This window comes from Hirundo rustica, chromosome 1, assembly GCF_015227805.2.
Source record: "Hirundo rustica isolate bHirRus1 chromosome 1, bHirRus1.pri.v3, whole genome shotgun sequence".
NCBI classification, from domain to species: domain Eukaryota; kingdom Metazoa; phylum Chordata; class Aves; order Passeriformes; family Hirundinidae; genus Hirundo; species Hirundo rustica.
Window position 1 is genome coordinate 14,004,884 of NC_053450.1, and position 12,488 is coordinate 14,017,371.

Consider the following 12,488-nt stretch of genomic DNA (forward strand, 5'->3'; position numbering starts at 1 on the left):
CGGGGCCGGGCCGGGAGCGGGGCCGGGGCCGGGGCCGGGGGAGCGGGGCCGGGGGCCGGGGCCGGGGGGAGCGGGGCCGGAGCGGGGCCGGGGCCGGGGCCGGGGGAGCGGGGGCCGGGGCCGGGGGCCGGGGAGCGTGGGCCGGGGCCGGGGGCCGGGAGCGGGCCGTGGGCCGGGGCCGGGGGAGCGGGGGCCGGGGCCGGGGCCGGGGCCGGGGGAGCGGGGCCGAGGAGCCGGTGTCCGGGGCCGGGGCCGGGGCCGGGGCCGGGAGCGGGGCCGGGGGAGCGGGGCCGAGGCCGGGGGAGCGGGGCCGAGGGGCCGGGGCCGGGGGAGCGGGGCCGGGGGAGCGGGGCCGGGGGAGCGGGGCCGGGGGAGCGGGGTCGGGGCCGGGCGCTGCGGCGGCAGAACCACGGGCCGCTGGTGCCACCTGGTGCCAACCAGGGACGGGCATGGACGCCTCGGGAGACCGCGGGATGGCGGAGGGCGCGTCACCGAGCAGCCAAGGAGCGTCCTAATGAAAATAAATGCACTAAAACAGCCGGTAGGAAAGACATCGCTGTCCAGAAGTCCGGGCCCTCGGTGTTAATTTCCTTTTTTTTCGGCAGTAGCAGCTGCTTCTTCCAGACCAGAGCTATGAAAAACGCTTAAGAGTTAAACATTTTCCTAATATGAAGTCAGGATGAGACGTGGGCATACAAGCCTCAAAACAAGGAAAATCTCCAGGTATAATCTCTGTCTCCCACTCTCCAATGTCAAGATCTTATCTTAAGCAAAGTTAAATTGACACCACTTAACAAGCAAGCAGATGAGGAAAATAAGAATAGTTCTGAACCTTGTGATCTTCCTCAAGTACAGCAGAAAACTTGTGAGAGGTTTGATTTGGCCTGCAGAATTACAGAACATCCATGCTTTCCAGCTGTGTGGGTTGGGTCATGGTGTCAACCAGGCTTAACACCTGGTATTCAGATTGTCTGGTGCAGTCTCTAAAAGAGAATAAATTACTGTTGCTATTGACAACACTCCAACAGGGCATTATTAAATATAAGTAGATGTGGCAAATAGTTTCTATTAGAATGTGTTAATTTTAGGAAATAAAATTGCTAATTAAATGTATTGGTTGCTAGATTTTTAATGAAAAAATATTGAAACATCGTATTCTGGCAGAGTAAAAATATTTTACATTAAGCTCACGAAAATGTGTTTTTTCTACATGGCTATGTATTAGAAAAGATTGAGAAAAAGGAGCAAAAACTTCAACAATATTGAATTAATTGACTGAAAAATCTTCTTAGTAATTTTCTTTCTATGTTTCTAAAACTTGCATGCCACAATGATATCAAGAAATGTGCTCCACTTTTTTAACATCTTTATCTATGGAAAATCCATATTCTCTATGGCAGAAAACTGGGGAAGTGGGAATGGCAGTTGTTGCAATTAGATGGAGAACTGGAAGCTGAATAGCACAAAGCAGTAAGAGAGAAGGGGAGACCAAAATAAATTAAAAGATAGGTCATCAAGATAAAAAAATAGAACTAACAAAGGAGAGAAGAAGGAACAAGATTGTCTTTGAAAGTCCATGGATATTACTGCTGTACAATGTAGTAACTCAAATATGTTCTGGCATTACAAAGTATAAATTTTAGATTAAATTGCCGAACTACTGCTCTTTTTTTTTTTTTCTTCTTTTTCTTTTTTTTTTTTAATTCTTATTTAACATATTCATCCTCCACAGATGCGATCAATTGCATTTCTGCTACGTATGTGTATTTTTGCTAGGTGCATCAAGCAGCACCCTGGGAGCACACAGGTGGGCTGTAAATGTTCCAGCCTTTACAGCTATTCCAGTATGTGCACATATGCCATAGAAACTGCGCAGTGCCCCTTGTCTTGGTCACTCTCTGACCATCTGGAGCATCCCTGACACAGTGAGGTTAACACAGAAAAGTCTTGGGAGCAATGGACTTTTAGTCACAAGCAAGAAGATATCAAATTAGCTACAACAGAAAAATTAGCTGGACCATCAGTTTAAACTTGATGTACCAAATTATTGTGGCTGCTGCGCTTGCCATTTACTTTAGCAGCTATGAAGAATGAGCAACATGAACTGGATTTGGCTTCAAAGAAGAAACTGATGCTGGGCATTCTCCTGTCAGCAATTACAGAAGATTCATTAGTAGATGCTGACATGGAAAGTGATTTTTGTTATGAAGTGTGCTGAGATGCAGCTGTAGGAAGTGGGTTTCATTAAGATAAATGGAAGTAGTGGATGTTGGATGGGCTTTGAGCAAAATAGATTTTTGTCATTTATTGAACTAACTTGTGACTTTTTATAAGTCTCAGAAAGTAAATTGTCTGAAGATAAAGTTATGAAGTAACCCATAAGTTTGAGACATGACATGAGATATTTGACAACTGATGATCCACTGCTGTCATCTGGAACAGTACCCATTATGCACAATGTCCGACTTGAGGCAGGTGCCATAGGTACCACGTTGGTGTCTCTATCTCTTCCACCCATGATTCTTCTATAATCATAGAGTATCTCAAATCGGAAGGGACTCATAAGTATCATCAAGTCCAACACCCTCACAGTATTTCCTAAAATGAAACCATATGACTAAAAGCATTGTCCAGACACCCCTTGAACTCTGACAGGCTTAATGCAGCAAATATTTTCCTGAGGAGTCTGTTCCAGTGACCAACCACCCTCCCAGTGAACTTTCTCCTAGTGCCCAGTCTGGACTTTGCCTGATGCAACTTCATTCCATTTCCTTGGGTCCTTTGACCAGCCACCAGAAAGAGGAGATCAGTGTCTGCCCATCTTCTACCTCCTTTTTCTGAGTTGTAGACTGTGATAAGATAACCCTCCATCCTTCTTCTTCTGAGCTGAACAGAACAAGAGCCCCTTCAGCCACTCTTCAAAAGTGTTCCCCTCAAGGTATTTCTCCATCTTGGTCACTATCCTCTGGACACAGCCTAATATCTTTATAGACTTCTTTTATTGTGGTGCCCAAAACTACACAGAGCACTCGAGGTGAGGCCATACCGGCACAGAGCAGAGTGGACAATCACCTCCTGGAACCAGCTGGCTATGTAGTACTTGATGCACCACAGGATACTCTTGGCCCTTTTGGCTGCAAGGACACACTGTTAATTCATATTCAACTTGCTATGGACTGAACCCCCAGATTTCTCATTCTCCAATTTCTCCACAGGTATAGGATTACTCCATCCCAGGTGGAGAATCTGGCAGTTGCTCTTGTGAAATTTCATGTGATTGGTGATTGCTGTTGAGGGTTAAGTCTCCTGTAGAATTTCCCCCCCACCCCAAGTTGCTAGGAGACTAAATGCTGAGTACTTAACCTGGACAAAAAGAAGCTGATCACTTAGTTTGGGGGAGGGAAAAAAAGCTCCGGGAGAGAGAGCTGAGGGTGGGGGTCAGGTGTCTCTGGTCTTCCGGGGAGCAGGGATCAGGGGCTGCTGGCTGCTGGAGTCCACGGTTAACGAAGGAGTCTGGTCCTGGGAATTCTACCATCTGTTGGAGTATCCAGGAATTCGGAGTTTTCTTCGCTGTCCTGCTGGATTTTGGGTCAGCCCGGGTCCCGCCGCTGCGGCTTCTCCGGCACTGCCACCTCTGCCTGCCGAGGACACCCCCTGCCGGCGGAGGACAGTCCGCCGCGCCCGGCTTCCAGCCATCAGCGCCGGAGCTTCCACCGTTTGCCCTCGGGGTTCTTGGTTCTGTTCTACTATTGTTATAATTGCTGTTGTTTTTTGTCTGTCCTGTTATATTTACTAGTAAAGGACTGTTATTCCTTTTACCCATAGCTCTGACTGAAAAGTGTTTTTTTTTTTTAATCTTCCAAATTATAATAACACGGAGGGAAGGATTCAAATTCCTCATTTCCTAGAGAGGCCTGCCTCTCCATAGCAGACACCTGTCTTTTCAAAACCAAGACAATTGCCCAGCTCCCTGGTCTATGAAGATCTCTCTGCAAGAACTCTCTCCCCTTCAGGGAATGCACAACTCCTCTTACTTTAGCACTGTCAACAAATATAATTATGTACCTGTAATTCCTCTGTCCAGATGATCTATAAAAATATTATAGAAAGTTCAAGCTCTAAAGAGAACTGCTCTTGAAATAGAGCCCTGTGGAACCCCACTGGTGACTGGCTGCCATCATGTTATAATCCCATTTACTGTAAGCCTTTGAGCTTGACCCATCATCCAAGTGATCACCAGCTTATGATGAACATATCTATATGTGTGATGGCCAGTTTGTCCAGCAGAACACTGTGAAGGGACAGTACTAAAAATTGTGCTAATGTCAAAAAACATCACATCTACTGGCTTCCCTTGGTCAACCAGGAGGGTGACTTTGTTATAAAAGAAAATTACGTTTGTCAAACAGGACTTTCCCCACCTGATCCTGGCCGTTCACCCCCTTGGTGGATGTGACCACTGACTACATTTTCTCTCAAATGTTTTTCAATACCTCCCAGAATTATCTCCATAATTATATCAGGCACTGAAGTGAGACTGGCAGGCCTCTAATTTCCATGGTCTTCCTTCTTGCCCTTCTTAAAAATTGAGACATTTTCCAGCATTCAGCCACCTGGGGCATCTACAGTCTTCCAACCCAGTTGAAAAATAATGATGACAGATCCCATAATGACAGTAGGCAGCTTTATCTGTGGCCTGTCTTGAATCCCATTGGGTCCCTTATGGACATCCAGATAGAGCAGCAAGTTTTGGACAAGGCAAGAGTCAGCTGAGAGTCAGATCTCCCCAGTCATGGTCTTCCAACACTGAGCTCTGAGGATTCCAGAGTCCAGCATCAATGTTGAAGACAGATGCATAGAAGGTGTTAATATCATGTGGAAAGTTCTGAAAACTTAAGTTATCTTGAGTTGCTTCCTGAAGTCTTCTTAGTCTTACCTATATTACCTATGTAAAAGATAGGTACCTACTCTATGCTAGTTATCCAGCTTCCCTCTGTAGTGAAAGAGGCACTTGAAGAGACAAATCAGACTATCTGTGGTGGGCTCTTGCTGAATCCCTTGGGAGAAGCCCATCTCCACATGACAGCACTGATAACTAGTCCTCCAGTTGCCATTGGCACCCACAGTTGGACAGTGAGAGCTCTTGTACTTTTATGACTTTTTATTGATGACAAAAACCATTAGACAACAAATGATCTATTTTACATGCAAGTTGCAGGGACATCTCAAATAGGAACTCTTAGAGATGCCCTTCAAGTGTTTACTCCTTCAGATTCCATCCCAACAATCCAGGTGAACTCCGTATCTCTAGAAATTCCCAGTCACTACTGATGCCATCTCAGACCTGCTTCTTTCTCCAGCCTTAAAGGCTTTCAGCTTCCCCACCTTAGCCTTCTTCTAAAGCACCAAGCCTACAGTGTACCTCCCAATTTCATCCCTCCTTTCCATTGAAGACCCTATTATAGCTTCTTATCCTTAGTTATCTCTAGAAGTGTTTTCTTTGGTATCTCATTAGCAAAGCCTTGTCTTGTGCAAAGCTGCCTTGCCCAATGACCGTAGTACAAAGGGCACTACCTGCTTAGTTGCCAACTGGCTTCTCTTCTCCAGTAGCCTCCAATTTCTGCTTCTGCATTAAAATGCCTGTGGCAAAACCAGTGTTGGGATGAAAAAAAGAAAGATCTCATCACAGGGTGAGAGCTGTTTTCAGCTGAACTCTTCCTTGCTGTAAGTGTACCCATATTAAAGGGCTTAACTTGTGTGTATAATTGTAGCAAGCAGGTTTCTTTCTCTTCCTCCTTCTCCTGCCTTCTTCTTGCTGTAGGTATCCCATTCAGTATTTGGCTTCGTGAGGTTGGCAGCTGGCACCCCCTGACTCCCAGTGGCTGAGACAATGAGACCTGCAGGACTGGAATGAAGATGTTGTGCTTTTAATTTGTCCCTGAAGCAGTGTGCAGGAATCCAGAATAGGATATTCCAGGAATTACACAGCTTAAATATTTGATACCCAGGGTATATTTTGGAGGTTTGTTTGGTTTTGTTTGTTTTAAATTATAAGCAGACAAGTCTCCAAAGTGAAGTTTGACTCTGAGGGGTGAGTCTGAGCTGTTATTCCATATGCCACATTTTTGTATCTCTTGGGTCTCCTTGCTGAGTTTTTGCCTGCTTAAAAGCAGTTTTTTCACCTTCTGTGTTACATGTGAAATCAGCTTTTTTGAAATCTGTATCCTTTCTTCTTTCTCAGCAAAAAAGTTTATGTGATTTAATGATTTATAACTTGGTTTCTGTTCACTGGACGTGCAAATATGGAGCAAATGCATCGCAGCTAGCTTTGTCTGTGTAGTAAAGGGTTAATAGTGGTCATCAGCTGGAAAATCTTTTACTTTCTTAGATACACCCTTAAGTACACACCAGGACTGATTTCTGAACAAATATGCTTGCCCAGGTTTTTAATTTTGTGTCTAATTTTTATGATTTGTTTGTTTGTTTGTTGTTGTTTCTTTTTCTTGCACTCCTGGTGTTGGGGATTAAGTTTTCCTGTGGAATTCCCACCCGCCCCCCCCCCCCTCCAAGTAAGTTGCTTGGAGACTAAATACTGATAGTTAAAGGGTGCTCAACTCGGACAAAGGAAGTTGATCACTTACTTTTGGGGAAGGAAAAAGGCTCCTGGGAGTGGAGGGTGGGGGTTGTTTTTTTTTCTCTCGGCTCTTGGTTTTTCCCGGGAGGAGGACGGTCGAGTGACTGGTGCCTGCGCGGATTCCACAGTTAACGGAGGGGTTCGGTCCTGAGAATTCTATCATCTGTTGGAGCGCCCAGGAATTTGGAGTTTTTCGCTGCCCTGCTGGATTTTGGGTCAGCCCAGGTCCAGCCGCTGCGGCTTCTCCGGCACTGCTTGCTTCACCTGCAAGGACACCCCCCTGCCTGCCGAGGACAGTCCACCACTTCCAGCCATCAGCGCCGCAGTTTCCACCGTTTGCCCCTCGGGGTTCTTGGTTCTGTTCTACTATTATTATAATTGCTGTTGTTGTTTGTCTGTCCTGTTATATTTACTAGTAAAGGACTGTTATTCTTTTCCCCATAGCTCTGACTGAAAAGTTTTGGTTTATTTTACTCTTCCAAATTATAATAACATGGAGGGAAGGATTTGAATTCCCCATTCCTAGAGAGGCCTGCCTCTCCCTAGCAGATACCTGTCTTTTCAAACCAAGACAGAATTTGGTGCCCAAATCGTGGGACACGACGGCATTAAGAGAAAAAGGAATAACAGTTCTTAAGTGCCTACATTGTTGTGTACTGGATATCATGTGGTCTGGCTTAACCTGGTTCCGGTGGCATGTGGTGGTGGCCGTATTTCTCCCATTTGCAGGCCCTTATCTAAACATGGGCCCTGTAACTAAGGCTACTGTGGCTGTCATCCAGTTTGCTATATGGGTTAACAAGGTGAGGAATTTGTGGATCTTTAATTTCCTCTGGAAGGCAGGCACATGGATTCAGGGCTATCATACACTAACTGTGTGTTTCTGGGATTACTTTAACAATGGTACCTCCTGTGAAAAAATGACACCGGGGGAAATTTTTTCACAACCCTTCACCCAGCTCTTTGGGCCTACCCCACCAGTCTTTGAAAGGTTCAAACCTCTGAATGTTAATGATATCATACAGTGGCTGGTGTTGCTGGTATGCCTGGCTGTTCTGTTTAGCATCTAGAGATAAGGGGAGACTGACCTGGATAACCACCCTGATACCTACTCTAGAGAATAAGGATACTGCCCCACAGCCTGACCTTGCCCCACAGCCTGACCCCACCCCACAGCCTGACACTGCCCCACAGCCTGACCCTGCCCCACAGCCTGACCCTACCCCACAACCTGACCCCGTCCCACAGCCTGACCCCACCCCACAGCCTGACACTGCCCCACAGCCTGCCTCAGGAATAAACCACCCAGATTTGGTGAAGGAGATACGTGAGATGCTGAGGGAGTACCTTTCCCCTGTAGTAGCCTCATTAGCCCCAGCTGCTGGGGCAGCCTCCCCCTGCCCCAACAAAAGAGAGTCTGATGGTGCAGCAGTGGAACTCACAGACGTTACAACCATCCAGGTTCCAGCTGAAGCACAGGGGCAGCCACAGCCAGCAGCAGTTGTCCCTGTGGAAACAAAGAAGTATAAGGTGAAATCAGAGCACCCAGGCAACAAGGATAAGAAAGAAGGGCCCTCACAACCCGCAGGGGAGTCAGAGGTTGAGATCATCACTGAGTCCCTGATATATGAAAGTCTCCGTAATCTGCAAAAAGATCTTGCACGGCGGGGACGTGAGGCTTATACAGCCTGGTTACTTCGGGTCTGGGACCTTATAGGTACAGGCGTGCAACTAGATAGTAGTGAGGCAAGGAATTTGGGACCCTTGACCCAGGACTCAGGTGTGAATCAGGTATTCGTAAGGGAGCCAGGGCCCCTTTCCCTTTGGGAGCGGCTTTTAATGAGTGTACGGGAGAGGTTTGTCCACAGAGACAGAATGCAGGAGCACCATCATAGAATGCGCTGGAAGACCCTTGAGGAAGGGATCCAACAGCTGAGAGAAGTGGCGGTATTGGAGGTACTCTTTGGGAGGGGTGGACAGCATGATAATGACCCCGACAAAGTCAGGTGCACAGGGCAAATGCTATGGAATCTGGCAGCTCTAGGACCATCTCAATACGCCACGTTCATTGCAACAATTAATCCTAATAACAACTGAGAGACAGTGGTTCTTTAGCCAACAAGCTCAGAAATTACGGGAGTATGATCAGTGGCCCAATGCAGGCTCAGGTCTCTGCCGTGGCTAAGGAACTCAGAGAGGAGATAAGGGAGAAGATGGAGGAGGTGACAGAGAAGATGGAGGAGATGAAGGAGGAACAGTTCCCATGTGGCACGGGTGTGAGTTACAGGCCCCAGACTCAGCTCAACGTCTCCCAGCTAGAGAGAGAGGGTACACCCCACGAGCTGACCTGTGGTTCTTTCTGCATGACCATGGGGAAGACATGGGAAGGTGGGATGGGAATTCCACTTCTGCCATGGCAGCACGGGTGCGTGAGCTCAAGGAGAGAAACACTAACCGAGGGGCTCCCACTAAGATGAAAGTAGCCTCGACATCACATGACCAAGCTGCCAGGTATTATAGAAGTGAGGATATGTCAGATCCCTGTGAAGGAACCTCTACCATGTATGCCCAGGAAGGGAATAATGACCGGTGCTAGAGGGGCCCTGCCTCTAGCCAGGGAGAGGCACGGGAAAACTGGGTCTATTGGACAGTGTGGATCCGATGGCCTGGCACACCAGAGCCACAGAAATATGAAGCTTTAGTTGATACTGGTTCGCAGTGTACACGGATACCATCGGAATATGTGGGGACAGAACCTATTTCCATTGCCGGGGTGACGGGGCGATCACAGGAACTGACTCTGTTGGAAGCCGAGGTGAGCCTGACCGGGAAGGAGTGGCAGAAACATCCAGTTGTGACTGGCCCAGGGGCCCCGTATATTTTAGGCATAGACTTCCTCCGGAATGGCTATTACAAAGACTCTAAAGGACTCAGGTGGGCTTTTGGAATAGCAGCTGTGGAGGCAGAGGGCATTAAGAAATTGAATAGCTTGCCTGGACTGTCGGAGAACCCATCTGCAGTAGGACTGCTAAAGGTAGAAGAGCAATGAGTTCCAGTTGCCACCTCGACGGTGCACCGCCGACAGTATCGGACAAATCGAGATGCCGTGATTCCCATCCACAAGATGATCCGTGAGCTGGAGATCCAAGGGGTGGTCAGCAAAACCCACTCACCCTTCAACAGCCCCATCTGGCCTGTGCGCAAGCCTGACGGAGAATGGAGATTGACTGTAGACTATCGTGCCTTGAACGAAGTGACTCCACCATTGAGCGCTGCTGTGCCGGACATGCTGGAACTCCAGTACGAGCTGGAGTCCAAGGCAGCAAAATAGTACGCCACAATTGACATTGCTAATGCATTTTTTTCCATTCCTCTGGCTGCAGAATGCAGGCCTCAGTTTGCTTTCACCTGGAGGGGCGTGCAGTACAACTAGAACCGACTGCCCCAGGGGTGGAAACACAGCCCCACCATCTGCCATGGACTGATCCAGGCTACACTGGAAAAGGGTGAGGCTCCGGAGCACCTACAGTATATCGATGACATCATTGTGTGGGGGAACACGGCAATGGAAGTGTTTGAGAAAGGAGAGAAGATCATCCAAATTCTCCTGAAAGCTGGTTTTGCCATCAAGCTGAGCAAGGTCAAGGGACCTGCCCAAGAGATCCAGTTCCTGGGAGTAAAGTGGTGAGATGGATGGTGGCAGATTCCCACTGAGGTCATCAATAAGATCACTGCAATGTCTCCACTGACCAGCAAGAAGGAAACACAAGCTTTTCTAGGCACTATAGGATTCTGGAGGATGCACATTCCTGAGTACAGCCAGATTGTGAGCCCTCTTTACCTGGTCACCCGCAAGAAGAATGATTTCCACTGGGGCCCTGAACAGCAACAAGCCTTTGCCCAGATCAAGCAGGAGATCGCTCATGCAGTACCCCTTGGCCCAGTCAGGACGGGACCAGATGTGAAGAACGTGCTCTACTCAGCAGCCGGGAACAATGGCCTGTCCTGGAGCCTTTGGCAGAAGGGGCCTGGGGAGACTCAGGGCCAACCACTGGGATTCTGGAGCCGAAGTTACAGAGGGTCCGAAGCCAACTACACTCCAACAGAAAAGGAAATCTTGGCCGCCCATGAAGGAGTTGAAGCTGCCTCAGAGGTGATTGGCACAGAAGCACAACTCCTGCTGGCACCTCGACTACCGGTGCTGGGGTGGATGATTAAAGGAAAGGTTCCCTCCACCCATCATGCCACTGACGCCACATGGAGCAAATGGATTGCCCTCATCACTCACACTTTCCTGCATTGGAAACCCAAATCACCCTGGGATTTTGGAGATAATTACAAAGCGGCCGGAAGGTGAAAACTTTGGTCTCACAGATGAAGAGGAGCAGGAACAAGTGACACGTGCCGAAGAGGGTCCACCATACAACCAACTGCCAGCAGAAGAAACACACTATGCTCTTTTCACTGACAGTTCCTGCCACATCGTAGGGATGAACCGGAAGTGGAAAGCAGCCGTATGGAGCCCCACACAACAGGTTGCACAAGTGTCCTGGTTTGGGACAAATTTGGGAGAAAACCCCTGTAGAGGATCCCTCTAAGGAAGCAAGCCCAAGTGGCCCCTCCCTCCAACCGGTCCAGTAAAAAAAAAACCTCTTTGGAGAAAAGTGGAAAAAACTATTTTACTAAACAAATGAAGTGCATACAAGTATAAAGAATGAATAATATGAAACAATAAAACCTCTCCTTCTGAAGTGAGATGGCAAATTGAAAAAGTCCTTGCCGTGGGTGTAGTTCGGCTCTCTCTCTCACAGTCTCTCTTCAGTTCCAGTCTTTCCGGCGCTGCTGGAAAATGCCGAGGTCCAGGCCCCAGTGGGCCGCAGGCGCAGCCCCCAGTGCTCCCCTGGGTTCTCAGTCCAGAGCAGGTTTAAACAGTTCCAAGAAAAAGGAAAAAAACAGTCCAGGGAACTTCTCTGCTCTAGCTAGCTGAAACTAACAAAAAGCAAAAAACAAAATCTCTGTCCTGCAGTCTCTCCAAGCCTCCGCCGAACACGTCGTCCACAGAAGAATGTGGAGGAGTCAGGCAGTTTTCTCAAAACAAACTCCACGCTTCTCCTTGCTCTTAGAACCAGTCTTAAAGGCACAGGACTCAATATACAGCACAAACAGAACAGACGATTGGGGATACAAGCATCATAAATTTACCCTAGGACATTCCACCCCTTATCCCCATATCGTCAATTTACTAAAACTAATATATACTCCAGCTCTACACACACATACATCTATATAAAAAACAATATGCAATATACAGCTACATACAGTGGCAGTACCATTCAGCACACAGTGATAATTACACACGGTTCTCACCCAACAATCAAATCTCCCTGGGGTACACATCATGTGGTTCCATCTTTCTGCATTACCCACCATGTGCAGCCTGGTCCCTGAGCAAAGACAATCCCACGGATGGGATCCTCTGTACTTGAAGCAGAATTGATCCAAACTGTCTTCCCTAACAAACCTCTTACATGTACTACTGGGACTTTCTCTCCATCTACTGTATGTAGGGACTCAGATTGGGCAGGGCCTGCTCTGTTGGTGGAACCTCGGGTGTTAACTAACCAGGTGGCCTTGGCTAGATGCTGCTCCCAGTTTTTGAATGATTCCCCACCCAGTGCTTTCAGGGTGGTTTTTAGCAGTCCATTGTATCTTTCTACTTTCCCTGAAGCTGGTGCATGATAGGGGATATGGTACACCCACTCAATGCCATGTTCCCTAGCCCAGTTGTTGATGAGGCTGTTCTTGAAATGAGTTCCATTGTCTGACTCAATCCTCTCAGGGGTACCATGACTCC

At 47.9% G+C, this 12,488-nt stretch overlaps 1 long non-coding RNA gene across 1 annotated transcript; it reads left to right on the plus strand.

Annotated features, from left to right (window-relative positions):
• Nucleotides 1-412: 412 nt before the first annotated feature.
• LOC120756947 (uncharacterized) lies at nt 413-2,316 on the plus strand. The gene is made up of 2 exons (XR_005702315.1): nt 413-723; nt 1,733-2,316. It is a non-coding gene; the product is annotated as an uncharacterized LOC120756947 (long non-coding RNA).
• Nucleotides 2,317-12,488: the final 10,172 nt, after the last annotated feature.